Here is a 14830-nt window from a genome sequence, read left to right on the forward strand (position 1 = left end):
CACATAGACCAATGGAATAGAATAGAAACCCCAGAACTAGACCCACAAATGTATGGCCAACTCATCTTTGACAAAGCAGGAAAGAACATCCAATGGAAAAAAGACAGTCTCTTTAACAAATGGTGCTGCGAGAACTGGACAGCAACATGCAGAAGAATGAAACAAGACCACTTTCTCACACCATTCACAAAAATAAACTCAAAATGGATAAAGGACCTGAATGTGAGACAGGAAACCATCAAAACCCTAGAGGAGAAAGCAGGAAAAGACCTCTCTGACCTCAGCCGTAGCAATCTCTTACTCGGCACATCCCCAAAGGCAAGGGAATTAAAAGCAAAAATGAACTACTGGGACCTTATGAAGACAAAAAGCTTCTGCACAGCAAAGGAAACAACCAACAAAACTAAAAGGCAACCAACGGAATGGGAAAAGATATTTGCAAATGACATATCGGACAAAGGGCTAGTATCCAAAATCTATAAAGAGCTCACCAAACTCCACACCCGAAAAACAAATAACCCAGTGAAGAAATGGGCAGAAAACATGAATAGACACTTCTCTAAAGAAGACATCCGGATGGCCAACAGGCACATGAAAAGATGCTCAACATCGCTCCTCATCAGGGAAATACAAATCAAAACCACACTCAGATATCACCTCACGCCAGTCAGAGTGGCTAAAATGAACAAATCATGAGACTGTAGATGCTGGAGAGAATGTGGAGAAATGGGAACCCTCTTGCACTGTTGGTGGGAATGCAAATTGGTGCAGCTGCTCTGGAAAACAGTGTGGAGGTTCCTCAGAAAATTAAAAATAGACCTACCCTATGACCCAGCAATAGCACTGCTAGGAATTTACCCAAGGGATACAGGAGTACTGATGCATAGGGGCACTTGTACCCCAATGTTTATAGCGGCACTCTCAACAATAGCCAAATTATGGAAAGAGCCTAAATGTCCATCAACTGATGAATGGAGAAAGAAATTGTGGTTTATATACACAATGGAATACTACGTGGCAATGAGAAAGAATGAAATATGGCCCTTTGTAGCAACATGGATGGAACTGGAGAGTGTGATGCTAAGTGAAATAAGCCATACAGAGAAAGACAGATACCATATGGTTTTACTCTTACGTGGATCCTAAGAAACTTAACAGAAACCCATGGGGGAGGGGAAGGAGAAAAAAAAAAAGAGGTTAGAGTGGGAGAGAGCCAAAGCATAAGAGACTCTTAAAAACTGAGACCAAACTGAGGGTTGATGCGGGGTGGGAGGGAAGCGAAGGTGGGTGATGGGTATTGAGGAGGGCACCTTTTGGGATAAGCACTGGGTGTTGTATGGAAACTAATTTGACAATAAATTTCATATATTGAAAAAAAATAAAGTCATCTACAATTACCGTATTATTATCAGTAAGATTGCTTATGTTTGTGATTAATTTATAAATTTGGGTTCTACCAAGTTGGGGGCATAAACATTTACGATTGTTATCTCTTCTTGATGGATAGGCCCCTTAATTATGACAATAATGCCCTTCTTTATCATTTGCTACCGTCTTTACTTTAAAATCTAGTTTGTCTGATATAAGTATGGCTATTCCAGCTTTCTTTTGACTTCCAGTAGCATGATATATGGTTCTCCATCCCCTCACTTCCAATTTTCAGGTGTCCTCAGGTCTAAAATGAGTGTCTTGTAGACAGCATATAGATGGAACTTGGTTTTTTATCCATGTTGATACCTTATGCCTTTTGATTGGGGCATTTAGCCCATTTACATTCAGAGTTATGACTGAAAGATATGGATTTAGTGTCATTGTGTTATCTGTAGGTTTCATGATTGTGGCAATGTCTCTGGTCCTTTGTAGTCTTTGCAGCATTCCACTCACAGAGTGCCTGCAGGGTTGGTTTAGTGGTCATGAATTCCTTCAGTTTTTGTTTGTCTGGAAAAGCCTTGATCTCTCCTTTCACTCTGAATGACAGCCTTGATGGATAAAGGATTCCTGGCTGCATATTTTTCCTATTCAGCACATTGAATATTTCCAGCTACTCCCTTCTGGCCTGCCAAGTTTCAGTGGACAGGTCTGCTACTACCCTTGTGTGTCTGCCCTTGTAGGTTAAGGCCCGTTTGTCCCTAGCTGCTTTCAGAATTCTCTCTTTATCTTTGTATTTTGCCAATTTCACTATGACATGCCTTGGGGCTGACCTGCTTCTGTTAATTCTGAAGGGAATTCTCTGGGCCTCCTGGACTTGGATGTCTGCTTCCTCCCCCAGATTAGGGAAGCTCTCAACTATAATTTGGTGAAACAAACCTTCTGCCCCTGTCTCTTTCTTCTCCTTCTGGAATTCCTATGATACAGATATTATTATATCTCATTGAATCACTTAGGTCTCTAATTCTCCCCTCGTGGTCTAATATTTTCCTCTCTCTCTCTTTTTCAGCTTCATCATTTTCCATGTTATCTTCTATTTCACTTATTCTTCCCTCTGCTCCTTCATCCTTGCTGTCTCTGCATCTAGTTTATTTTGCATCTCATTTACTGCATTTCTTAATTCATCATGACTATCTCTTGTGTCCTTGATCTCTGCAGCAATAGATTCTCTGCTGTCTTCTATAGTTTTTTCAAGCCCAGCTCTTAGTCTTATGACTATTATTCCAAATTCTTGTTTAGATATATTGTTTATATCTGTTTTGAGCAATTTTTCTGGCTGTCATTTCTTCCTAGAATTTTTGAGAATTCTTCTGTCTAGTCATTTTGTCTAGTTTTCTGTCTTTTACGTGTTTTAATAGTTTGTTATGTGTCCTGCCCCTGTGAGTACTACTATGTTAAAAAGGGGTCATATACTATCCAGGGCCTGACCCTTCAGGAGGTGTTTTTGGAGTGTGTCACATGCTCTCTGTTGTTGTGACTCTGGTTGCTTTATACCCCTACTCGCACTGGTGGTTTGGACTTTCCACCAGGCGTGCTTTGATTTGTTCATTGAAGTAACCCTGGAAAAAATTAAAAAGGGGAGGGGGTGGAAGAAGCCTTATCCCATAGAAAGAGGGAAATGACAGAAGCAGGGAAAGAGAAAAAAAAATTGAGCAGGCAGAGAATCAGAGAAACTATATGGCTTAATCTAGAGAGAGAGAGAAAAATAAAGAAGGAGGAGATACAGAAGAGGTGTAAAATGCATAGATTAAAAATGCCTGCTTAAACAAATTAACAACCAGAATAGAGAAGGGAAGGAAGAAGAAGAAGGAGAAAAGACAAGAAAAGAAAATATGTATTTCCAAAAATCAAATCAGAAAATGAAAAACTGCCGGACCGTTGTCCGATGGTGCCCTGGAACCAGTGGTTGTGCTGGTCTGGAGGAGGGACCCTCTGGTTGGGTAAGGGTCAATTCTCCCTCCAGCAGATATGCAGTTGCCAGGCATGGTGAGGCAGGGTTTGGTGTAAGCAGTCCAACCTCCACTGGGGGCCTGCTGTCCTGTTCCCTGAAGCCCCACCATGTTGGTGATTGGAGGAAAATGGCATCGTCGCAGTTTCTCCTCCCTAGACCAAACCACCCTGTTCAGGCAGCCCTCACAGCACAGCACAGGCACGATCTGGTCAGTTTGTCCCGCTCCACAGTCTCCTGCACCTCCCAGGCACTCAGCTGGGATTCAAACCCCAACGTCTTAAAGGATCCCACTCCACACACCCGGGTTCTGGGGTGGCACCACTCTGCCAAGCTGACAAAGGGCCTCTCAGGACAGAATCTTAAGCAGGATCCATGCCCAGCACAGAGCCTGATGTGGGGCTCCATCTCACAACGCTGCGGTCATGACCTGAGCTAAAATCAAAAGTCGGACACTCAACTGACTGAACCAACCAGGCACCACTCTACCCGAGTTCTAATCTTAATTCTACCACATACTAGCTATGTGACTTCTTTACCCTCTGTGCTGTGGTTTTCCCATCCATAAAATAAAAATAATAGAGTTGATGTGAGAATTAAGTGAGTTAATAAATAAAAATTATTTAGAACAGTACTGGCACATAGTAAACCCTCAATAAATGTGAGTAATATAATAAGTATTATTGTTATTACTTGATACAGACAAGTCTAGAATTATAGAGGTGCGTACTTAACACCAGGGCCCGGGTAGCTCAGTCAGTTAAGCGTCGACTTCAACTAAGGTCACGATCTCTCAGTTTGTGAGTTCGAGTCCCCCATTGGGCTCTGTGCTGACAGCTCAGAACCTGGAGCCTGTTTCGGATTCTGTGTCTCCCTCTCTCTCTGCCTATCTGCTGCTCGCACTTTGTCTCTTGCTCTCTCAAAAATAAATAAACATTAAAAAAAAATTTAATACAAAACAAACAAACAAAAAAAAGACAGGGCCCAGCTTTGCACAGTGGCAGTATCATAGCCAATGAGGTTTATCCGAGGCGCGATTATTGCTAATTGAAAACTTTTCCCAAAAAAGACAGGGCCCCGGAAAATCTTTCCGTCTGAAAATTATTAATAAAAACACTTTAGTCACCTTTTTAGGAATTCAAGAAGAAAGCCTGTTCTCTGCCAGAGGTATGACTAGAAGGAATAAAATCTCCAATGATAACCTAAATCCCAAGGCCATCATGTGTGAGTGTCAGGTTCCAAATCAATTTATATAATACATAAATCTCAAAGAATTAATATAAAACTGTCACCAGCTAATATCTTTATGGAAAAAAATTAAATTGGATCCCAATTTCACTCTAAACATAAAAATCAATTTCAGGTGAATTAAAGACTTAACTATGAAAAAGAAATACTTAAAAACTTTTAGGAGAAAATATTGGGAAATATCTTAACGTCCTCAAAATAGTGACAGGCTTCTATTTTCCTTATAAAGGCTAAGTTATCTGCTAAATGTGAGAAGGGCTAAGGTTGGAGTAGGAATGGAAGTTTGAGAGAATGGAGATTGTTAATTAGTTATTTCAGAGAGTAAAAGAATAAACTAACTGGGAGAGGGTGGGAATCACATAATTCCTAGGTAGTGCTGAGGGCCACCAGACACTGATGGTCAAGATTTCAAAGTGTTCAATCTGCTGAGCTATATAATTTTCTCTAGAAATGATGTCAGCCACGAGGAAAAGCCAGGGTTGGGAGTTTTGTAAGACAGGTGCAACCAAAGGGCAATTTAGGGTACTGAAGACTGTAGGGTATTCGAGGTACACAGACCAGTGATTTTCAAGTGGATAAGGAAGAAAAGTGAAAACAGGGAGACTGGTGGGTAAGGACAAAGTTGAGGGATAAATGGATAGAAGGTCCCAATGAGGTATACAGAACCAATAAGCTGTCTGGTGAAGAAATGAGCAGCCAGATGAAGAAAAAAGGAAAGCAGTGAATATAAATGTGCAATATTTAACAACAAGAAAGGAAATTTAACTATAGATACGAGTAAGATAATATACTATACAACTCCGTGATAATAAAACTTTTTAACTCGGGGTGCCTGGGTGGATCAGTTGATTAAGCATCCTACTTCGGCTTGGGTCACGACCTCACTGTTTGTGAGTTCGAGCCCCACGTCGGGCTCTGTGCTGACAAGCTCAGAGCCTAGAGTCTGCTTAGATTCTGTGTTTCTGTCTCTTTCTGCCCCTCCCCGGCTCGTGCTCTCTCTGTCTCTCAAAAATAATAAAAATGTTTAAAAACAAAAACAAAAACTTTTTATCTCCACGAAACTAAAATTCCTAGGATAAATGAAGTGACTAACAATGCAAATAATCTCTTCATCCAATTAATCTATTATGTTCCACCTTGTATAGAAAGCAAATTAAATTGATTTCTAGTGTAAGGTAAAATAACTGTTACTTAAAATGCACTATTACCCAACAGCTAAGCACAAAATAACAAAATGCTACTTTTCGCTTCAATTTTTAAACTAGCTTCACTCCATTTAAAATGTACATATAAGACCTTGTATTTCTTTACAGTGAGCTTCTGAGTGGCCAAGACTGTCTTTCTCATCTTAACAGCTCATCAGCTTAACAGAAAGCATATATAACAATGGCTCAGTAAATATTACTGAATAAATTGGAAGATGGAAAAAAATATATAAACAAATGAAAGAGGAAATTCTGCATATGAGTACTCAGCGCTAGTCACTAGATGGCATCACTTCCCCAAACTGGGAAGACGTTTTACATCTTCCGAAAAGGAATTTTATATACACGGTTCTAGCTCTTTATAGTAAGTGTGAGGATAAACAGGAAGCTCGTAAAAACTTTCAATTCATTTGCACATGGAAGTGCTCGAGATTTAGAAATCATTAACAGAGAAGATTGAAACCAAACATCAGCAGTAAGCCAGGCATCTGTTTGGCTGATGATCTACAAGATGACTACCTCTTCTAGTCTGCTACACTCTTCTAAAGTTTGTCACACCAGTTGGTCCACTAAAAGCACAATATATGTTGGGGTGGGTGGCTCAGTCGGGTAAGTGTGTCCAACTCTTGAGTTCCGCTCAGGTCACGATCTCATGGTTTGTGAGATCGAGCTGTGCACTGGGCTCTGTAACTGACAGTGTGGAGTCTTCTTGGGATTCTCTCTCTCTCCCTTTCTCTCTCTCTGCCCTGCCCCTGCTCTTTCTCTGTCTCTCAAAATAAATAAATAAACTTGAAAAAGCAAATAAAAGCACAAAATGTGATGTTCTTACATAATTTTTCAGAGAAGCGTTCCGTATTGGTCATCATTGTATCAATGAAATCTTTAAAATTCACTTTTTTCGTTTCTAAGGAGAAAAGAATATTTTCTTCAATATCTTCAAATGTTAATTATGACAACTATAGAATTATGTAAACTAAATTATAGGGAGATAACATGATTATAGCCATCAGCTAATACCACTAAAAATATATGGTTCTAAGAGGAAAAAGCGATTCAACACACAAGGAGAAAGTAAAACTGAAAAATGCCAGGAAAGTTAATCAAAATCTTTCTAGTTACAAGCGTACAACATTTTTAATTTTAACTTACATTATCTTGTCTTGGCCTGACAACAACTCAAAGATATGTCGGTAAAGAATTAGTGTATTATTTTATACATTTTAAAAAATACTTAGACATGATATCATGATTTTTTTCCCCAGGTCACAAAAGGAAATACAAGATCAGAGATTAGAAGTGAGCTTTCTTGACCTCTGGTTTCTCCCACCTCAGGCTACCATTCACATTGTTATCTTTATTCCAGTATGCTTTTGAAACTATTAAACATTTTAATAGTCATTCTATACTTAGAAAATGTCTTTCTTTGATTATATATAATATCCCAATATTAGAATGGATAAAGATTTCTAGGAATTTTCTAAGGCCGCATATAAAGGTTTTATATAAATAGGATGAGCTTTTGATAACACTACTCCTTTGTTTATCCCACTAAAAAAATCAAATTCCAGTTCTAATCTATAAAAGATAAGGCACAGCCTATTGCCTATTTCCAAGATAAAGAATCTTTGAGAAGTTTACTTTAAGGAGCACCAAATTACTTTGTATTCTTAACCAAATATTTAAAGACTTGAAAAAAATGAGACTTTGAAAAATTCTAGGCGAATGTTAGAGTTAATGAAGATTTACATTCACTAACAGGAACATATAACTTTCTAAAGCAATAGATTCCCTATTTTTGATAATGTCTATTTGATACACAAATGTTTTAGCTGAACCACTGAACCCACCTCCCATTTGAAGAACATTATTGTTTTAAGGACAAAATTACTTTTTATTTTTATTATTTTTTAATATAGTTTATTGTCAAATTGGTTTCCATACAACACCCAGTACTCATCCCAACAAGTGCCTTCCTCAATGCCCATCAGCCACTTTCCCCTCTCCCCCACCCCCATCAACCCTCAGTTTGTTCTCAGTATTTAAGAGTCCTTATGGTTTGCCTCACTCCCTCTCTGTAACATTTTTCCCCCTTCCTCTCCCTCACAGTTGAAGAACATTATTAACACCACTGCATCTGCGTCTGTGCTTCCCCCATTCTATTCTACTGCTTCTCTACAGAGAGAACATTGCTGAATTTTTTAAAATTAACCAAGGTCTTGCTTTTTTACATAAAATTTTACACAGGATAAACAAAATATTCCTTAATTTTGTTTTACAGCTCTATAAAAATAATCACACTATAGCAACCTAGACTTGCTTTTTTCATTCAATATATTTCCAAGAACCATCCATATAGTATATTGCTATAGTTCATTTTCACTAACGTACACATTATCAGTATTTCATCATGCATCAGTGGTAAATACCACAATTTATTTATACATTCTATCACCGATCATGTTGTTTCTTTTTGTTCCTTCCTTCCTTCCTTCCTTCCTTCCTTCCTTCCTTCTTTCCTTCCTCCCTTCCTTCCTTTTTCTATTAGGATCAGAGCTGCTATGAGCACTTTTAACATGTCTCCTTGCACATCAGTGCAGAGATTTTCTGGGATGTATCACTAAAAAATGGATTTTCTAAGCCATGAAGTATGAAAACCTTACAGAATACTACATAATGTTTTTCAAAGTTCTTTCACCACTTTTGCCTTATTTACCAACAATTAAATTAACAGACCTTAATTTTTGCCAATTTGGTCAGCATCAAAAGGTATTTCATTGTGACCTAAATTTTGCATTTCCCTGATTACTATGATGTATAAAAAGACTTCATATGATTATTAGCAACTTATGTTTCTTCATCTGGCAATGGCTGTTCTTGTAATTTGGCCATTTTTCTCTTGGGTTGTTAATTTATAGGGGTTTTCTATTTATTCTCCACAATGATCTTTCGCTGTTATGAGTGTTACAAATAATCTTTACTCTGGAATGCCTGGGTGGCCCAGTCAGTTAAGCATCCAACTTTGGCTCAGGTCATGATCTCACAATTCATGAGTTCAAGCCCCGCTTAGGGCTCTGTGCTGACAGCTGGGAGCCTGGAGCCTGCTTCAGATTCTGTCTCCCTCTCTCTCTGCTCCTCCCCATCTCATACTCTGCACCTCTCTCTCTCTCAAAAATAAATAAACATTAAAAAAAATTTTTTTTAATAATAATCTTTGCTACATTTGTGGCTTGTATTTTCATTCTGTTTGTATTACCTTTTAATAAAGAGAAGTTCTTATTTTTAATGTAGTCAAATGTATAAATCTTTTCTTTTCTGGTTAGTGATTTTGTATCTTAAAAATAATTCCTTGTAACTCTAAGTCAGAAAATTTTTCTTCTTTCTCTAAAGAGAATTTTAGTGTTCGTATCTGGAAATCATTACTGAATATGATATATAGGTAGGGATCCAATTCTATTTTTTACATTTGAATAATTAATTATTCCAGCACCATTTATTAACTGGTGCTTCCCCTCCCCCCCCAGTAATCTGCCACCTCATTATATATGTTTCCTTATATGTGTGTAGATATATTTGGAAGTTACTTATCCTGTCCTATCAGTCAATTTCTCTATCCCTGTGCCATTTTCACACTGTTTTACTTACTGTAACTTTATAATGAGTCTTAATATCCAGGGTAGCAAGATCCCTCCAACACCACTCATACACCCTATCCACGTTTTTCTTCCTCAAGAGTGTTTTAGCTACTCTTGATCTTTGTTTATGCATACAAATATTAGAATCAATTCATCAAAAAAGTCAGGGTTTTATTAGAATTGCTTTAGATAAGTAAATTAATTATGAGAATTGGCAGACTTGGGGGTCTCTGAGTCCATTAATATGGGATATATTCCAATTTATTTAGGTATTCTATAATGTCTTTTAACAAAGTCTTATTTTCTCACGTAAGGCACATAACTTCTATTTGTTCTATTCTTTTTTTGCTTTTCATTATGGAAAAATTTTAATACACACAAAATAAGAAATATATTGTAATAAAAGTTCACATACTCTTCCTGTACTCTTCACATACTCTTCATGGCCATTCTTATTTCATCGATAGCCCCACACACTTGTCTATCTCACAACCACCCTTTCTCTTTAGAAAAGATGCTGCTAAGTTATAAGGGTAGAGATACTCAAAACTAGTACCTTCCTTATGAATTATAGGCTTTGGCATAATAAAGAGTCATTTGTCCCATTTAATGACTTCTGTCCTGACCTCTTCCTTGTCAGAAAGCAAAACCACAAACTCTACTTTCTTTTTGTTTGTACTTTTGCCTATAGGAAAAAAATGTCTGGAAAGACTGTTAATACTGGATATTTCTGGATCATGGGATTTTGTGTGTTTTGTTGTGCTTTTGAGTATTTTTCTGTATTGACTTCATTTTAATGGACTTTTTTCTAATCAAAAAAATAAAGTCATTATTCTGAGGGAAAAAAATAGCAAAGTGACCATCTTTTCACATGTGTCAACCCAGTTTTCACTTACTGTCAGCTTCAGTCAACTCTGTGATCTTCTCAAATTCTGGCTTAGAAAGGTAAACTCCAAAATGCTGAAGACAAGTATTCATATCCTCATAATCAATATTTTCATCTTTAATTTTATCAATGGCTTTAATGACATCAGTCAACACTGAAAATAAAGCAGTATGCTAATGAGTATTAAATATAAGTCAAAAAGAAAACACCAATAGTAAGATGAATTTTAGTTCTAACACTAAATAAACAAGCATAGAAAATAACTTCAGAAATGTTATATATGAAAAGAATTACCAGAATCTTTAATACTGAAAACCAACAAAGTACAAAATGAGAGCCAAAAATATATTCTACTTTGCTATAATCTCTGTATCGAAGGAAGTGCCAATTTAATTGCAATTTAAGTGCACAGGAACAAAAATATTATACAATTTCCCCATTTAATTTTCTAACAATTTAAAATTTCTTAGTAGTCTGTTTCTCGGTAGCAGATACAGAAATAAGTAGAAAACTTTCAATCCTGAATAATGAATTGGGGTAAGATTTTGTAGCAATACATGGCTCAGTCCCTGGTTAATCTTAGTTTATCTTCTGTGTACATAAATATTATCACTTGGAAATAACTATCCCACATGTCTTTTTATGATACTTTGGAATATATGCTTCACAAATTTGGGCAGTATTCCCTCCATTAAATTTAAACAAATTTTTACTGCAATGAAAGCTTTAATGTTTATTTTTGAGAGAGAGAGAAAGGCACAGCATGAGTCAGGGAGGGGCAGAGAGAGAGGGAGACACAGAATCTGAAGCAGGCTCCAGGCTGTCAACACAGAGCCAGACATGGGGCTCAAACTCAGGAACGGCGAGATCATGACCTGAGCCAAAGTGGACCCTCGATCAACTGAGCCACCCAGGTGCCCATGCAATAAAATTTTCTTAAAATAACTTAGAAACACATAGAATTATTAAGGGGGTCGACAGGTATGCATGCGGGTGTGTTTTTGTGTAAATTTTGGAACAAACTAAACTCAAATAGATTTTCTCTAATAGAAGATTAGGATAGGGAAAGTGAGGAAGCTGGGCAGTGGAGGGCATTAAAGCCATTATCAGGAGTTAATCGACTTTAGGCAGTCACTGGATGTCATTATGGATTACTAAACAAAGAAATGATCAAAATGATGTCTGAATTAGATGATTCTTAAAATGATTCTTAAAAAGGTAATTTTTATGTATAAATATGTAGAACAAGATATATGATACTATCTTGTGAAAGGAATTTTTAGATGAAAAAAATTCTCACTTAAAAGTAAATAGCTTTACTGGGCACCTGGGTGGCTCAGTTGGTTGGGCACCTGACGTCAGCTCACGTCATGATCTCATGACTCATGGGTTTAAGCTCTGTGTTGAGCACTGTGCTGACAGCTCAGAGCCTGAAACCTTCGGATTCTGTCTCCATCTCTCTCTGCCCCCTCCCACTCTCGTTCTCTCTCTCTCTCAAATATAAATAAACATTAAAAAATTTTTTTTAAAAAAGTAAACAGCTTGTGAGTGATGTCAGTAAGATGGTTGAGTAGGATGCCCTGGACCCTTCTTCTCCCCACAAACACACTGATTCAGCAGAAATTAAAAAATAAATTCCTTTTGTGAGAAATTAGAAACTAACGGACAGGCTCTTGTATCCCAGGAGAATGCAAAACCAGACGTACTGAAGCTGGTACAGAGATTTGGGACACCCTCCCACAAGTGCTGCCTCCAATGCAGCACCATATGATCCAAAAAAGACTCTAGCTCCCAGCTTCAACCAAGGGGAAGAAGAGTTTGGTCCACATATCCAGAAATTCAGCTTTTCCAAAATGCCTCCCCAGAAGATTGGCGTCTGTTTTGCCAGCCTTGGAGCTCTGATGGGTCTAGCACAGTCCAGTATTTGGGGTAGAATAAAGCGATGGCTTGGGCTGGTAGAAAGCAGTGATCTTCCCCTCTGTTCAGCACAGGATTAGATTAAAATTCCGAGCTGTTAGTTTCCTCCTGGAGAGGTAAAGAGTTTATCCAGCACATCAACTTTTTCAGGGCGTCCCAAAGAACCATCAGCTATCTTGTCAGTCCTAGAGCCTGGGGAAGGAAAAAGGTGGTAGAGGCCTAGGGCCTATCAGGCTGGGCCGATGGGTGGGGGTCTTCTCCTGTATAGGGACAGTATGTGAGGACTGGGAGAGCTGCCTGCTTTTTCTCTTGCACAAACACCAACACAGAAAGTCCAAATGGAGATTTAATGACTAAAAAATATGATGACTGAAATTAAAAGTTCAGTGGATGGACTCAACAGCTAAAAGGAGGAGAGAAAGGTAAGAATCAATGAATTGAAAGCAACTGAAATCATCCAATGAACAACACTGAGAAAATAAACTGAAGAAAAAAATGAACAGTTCCAGAGACCTGTAGGAATATAAAAATGATCTAACATTTGTGTCCATCAGAGTCCCAGAAGAAAAGAGACTTAAAAAGGCACTCAAAGAAATAATGCCTGCACACTTCCCAAATTTTTATCAAGAGACATTAACCTACAGATCCAAGACGAAAGTGGACCTCAAACAGGATAAATCCAAAGAAATCCATGTCAAGATCCATCATAATTAAACTTCTGAAAACTAAAGACAAGGGAACATTTTGAAAGCAGCCTAAGAAAAACACTATAGGGAAAGAAAACCAATTTGAATGACAGAATTTCCAGCAGAAACCATGGAAGCCAGAAATAAGTGACACAATATTTTTCAAGTGCTGAAAGTAAAGAACTATCAACGTAAAATCCCATATTCAGAAAAACTATTTTTCAGGAATGAAGAGGAAATCAAGATGTTCTCAGATGAGAGGAAACTAAAAGAATTTGTTGTCAATAGACCTAAGAATGGATAAAGGAAGTTCTTAAACAGAAAATAAAGGATAAAACAAAAAAACTCTGGAATATCAAGAAGGAAAAAAGAAAATGGTAAGTCAAAATATGGGTAAATATAGTAGGCTTTCCTTCTCTTGAATTTTTTAATCAAGTCTGATGGTTGAAGTAAAAATAATACCACCTGATGTGGTTTTAAATATATATAAGGAAATATTTAAGGTAATTATATCATAAAGGAGGGAGGGATGTATATGGAGATAAGGCTTCTGTATTTCACTTGAACTGGAAAAATGATGACACCAATAGTGTGATAAGTTATGTATATATACCTGAAGCAACAACTTTAAAAGAGATATACTCTGAAACACTATAGATAAATCAAAATGGAATTCTAAATATGGGCAAAAGATTTGAATATATATTTCACCAAAGATATATGAACAGCTAGTAAGCATGTGCAAATAAACTTGACATTATCAGTCATTAGGGAAATGCAAAATTAAAACCATAATGAAATTCCACTACACAATTATTAATTATAATGATTATAAACAAAAAGATAATACCTAAATGTGGAGGATAGGAAGAAACCAGAATCCTTACACATTGCTGGTGAGAATGAAAATGGTATAGCCACTTTGGAAAACAGTTTGGTAATTTCTTTAAAAGTAAAACATAAATTTACCATATACACTAGCAATTATTCTCCTAGGAATCTACCCAAAAGAAATGGAAACATGTCCACAGAAAGACTGCAATGCAAATATTAATTTCAACATTACGCATACCAGTCCCAAACTGCAAATAAGCAAAGGTCATACATTGGTGAATCATCAACAAAATGGAATATACCTATAAAATGTAATATGGACTTATTTAACCATACAAAGGAACAAACTACTGATACATACAACAACATGAATTAGCCTCAAAAAAAGTGAAGTCAGGCACAAAAGACCACATGTTTCATGATTTCATTTATATTAAATGTTTTTTAAAAAAAGGCAACTTTATGGAAACAGAAAGCAGATCAGTGGTTGCCTGGGAATGGAGGTAGAGATTAATGATAAATGGGCACAAGAGAATTTTAGGAGTGAAGGAAACGTTACAAACCTGGATTGTGTCCACTTCTGATTATATATCCCAAAGAATTGAAAGCAGGGGCTCAAAGAGGTATTTGCATACCCACATTCACAGCAGCGCTAGTCACAATTGCCAAGAGGTAGAAGCAACACAGGTGTCTATTAATGGATGAATGGACAAACAGAATGTGGCATATACATGCAATGTGATATTAGCACGAAAAGGAAAGAAAAATCTGGCACGTGCTACGACATGGATGAATCCTGAGGGCATTATGATAAGTGAAATAAGCCATTCATTCACAAAGACAAATACTATATGATTCCACTCAAGTATCTGGAGTAGGCAAATTCACAGAAACAGAAAGTAGAATGATGGTTGTCAGAAGCTGGAGAGGCACAGATGGGTAGTTGTTGTTCACTGGGTATAGAGTTTCAGTTTTGCAAGATGAAAAAGTTCTAGAGATTCGTTGTACAACCGTGTGAATATACGTAACCCTAATGTTATTGAACT

General features: G+C 37.3%; 2 pseudogenes; one reads left to right on the plus strand and one right to left on the minus strand.

Annotated features, from left to right (window-relative positions):
- LOC144615316 (EF-hand calcium-binding domain-containing protein 13-like) overlaps positions 1-14830 on the minus strand; it is a 98920-nt pseudogene that overhangs the window by 32393 nt on the left and 51697 nt on the right.
- Positions 4363-4489, plus strand: LOC144615339 (U4 spliceosomal RNA; annotated as a pseudogene).

Source organism: Panthera onca (assembly GCF_046562875.1).
Source record: "Panthera onca isolate mPanOnc1 chromosome E1 unlocalized genomic scaffold, mPanOnc1 haplotype 2 h2.Chr16_ul_11, whole genome shotgun sequence".
NCBI lineage: Eukaryota > Metazoa > Chordata > Mammalia > Carnivora > Felidae > Panthera > Panthera onca.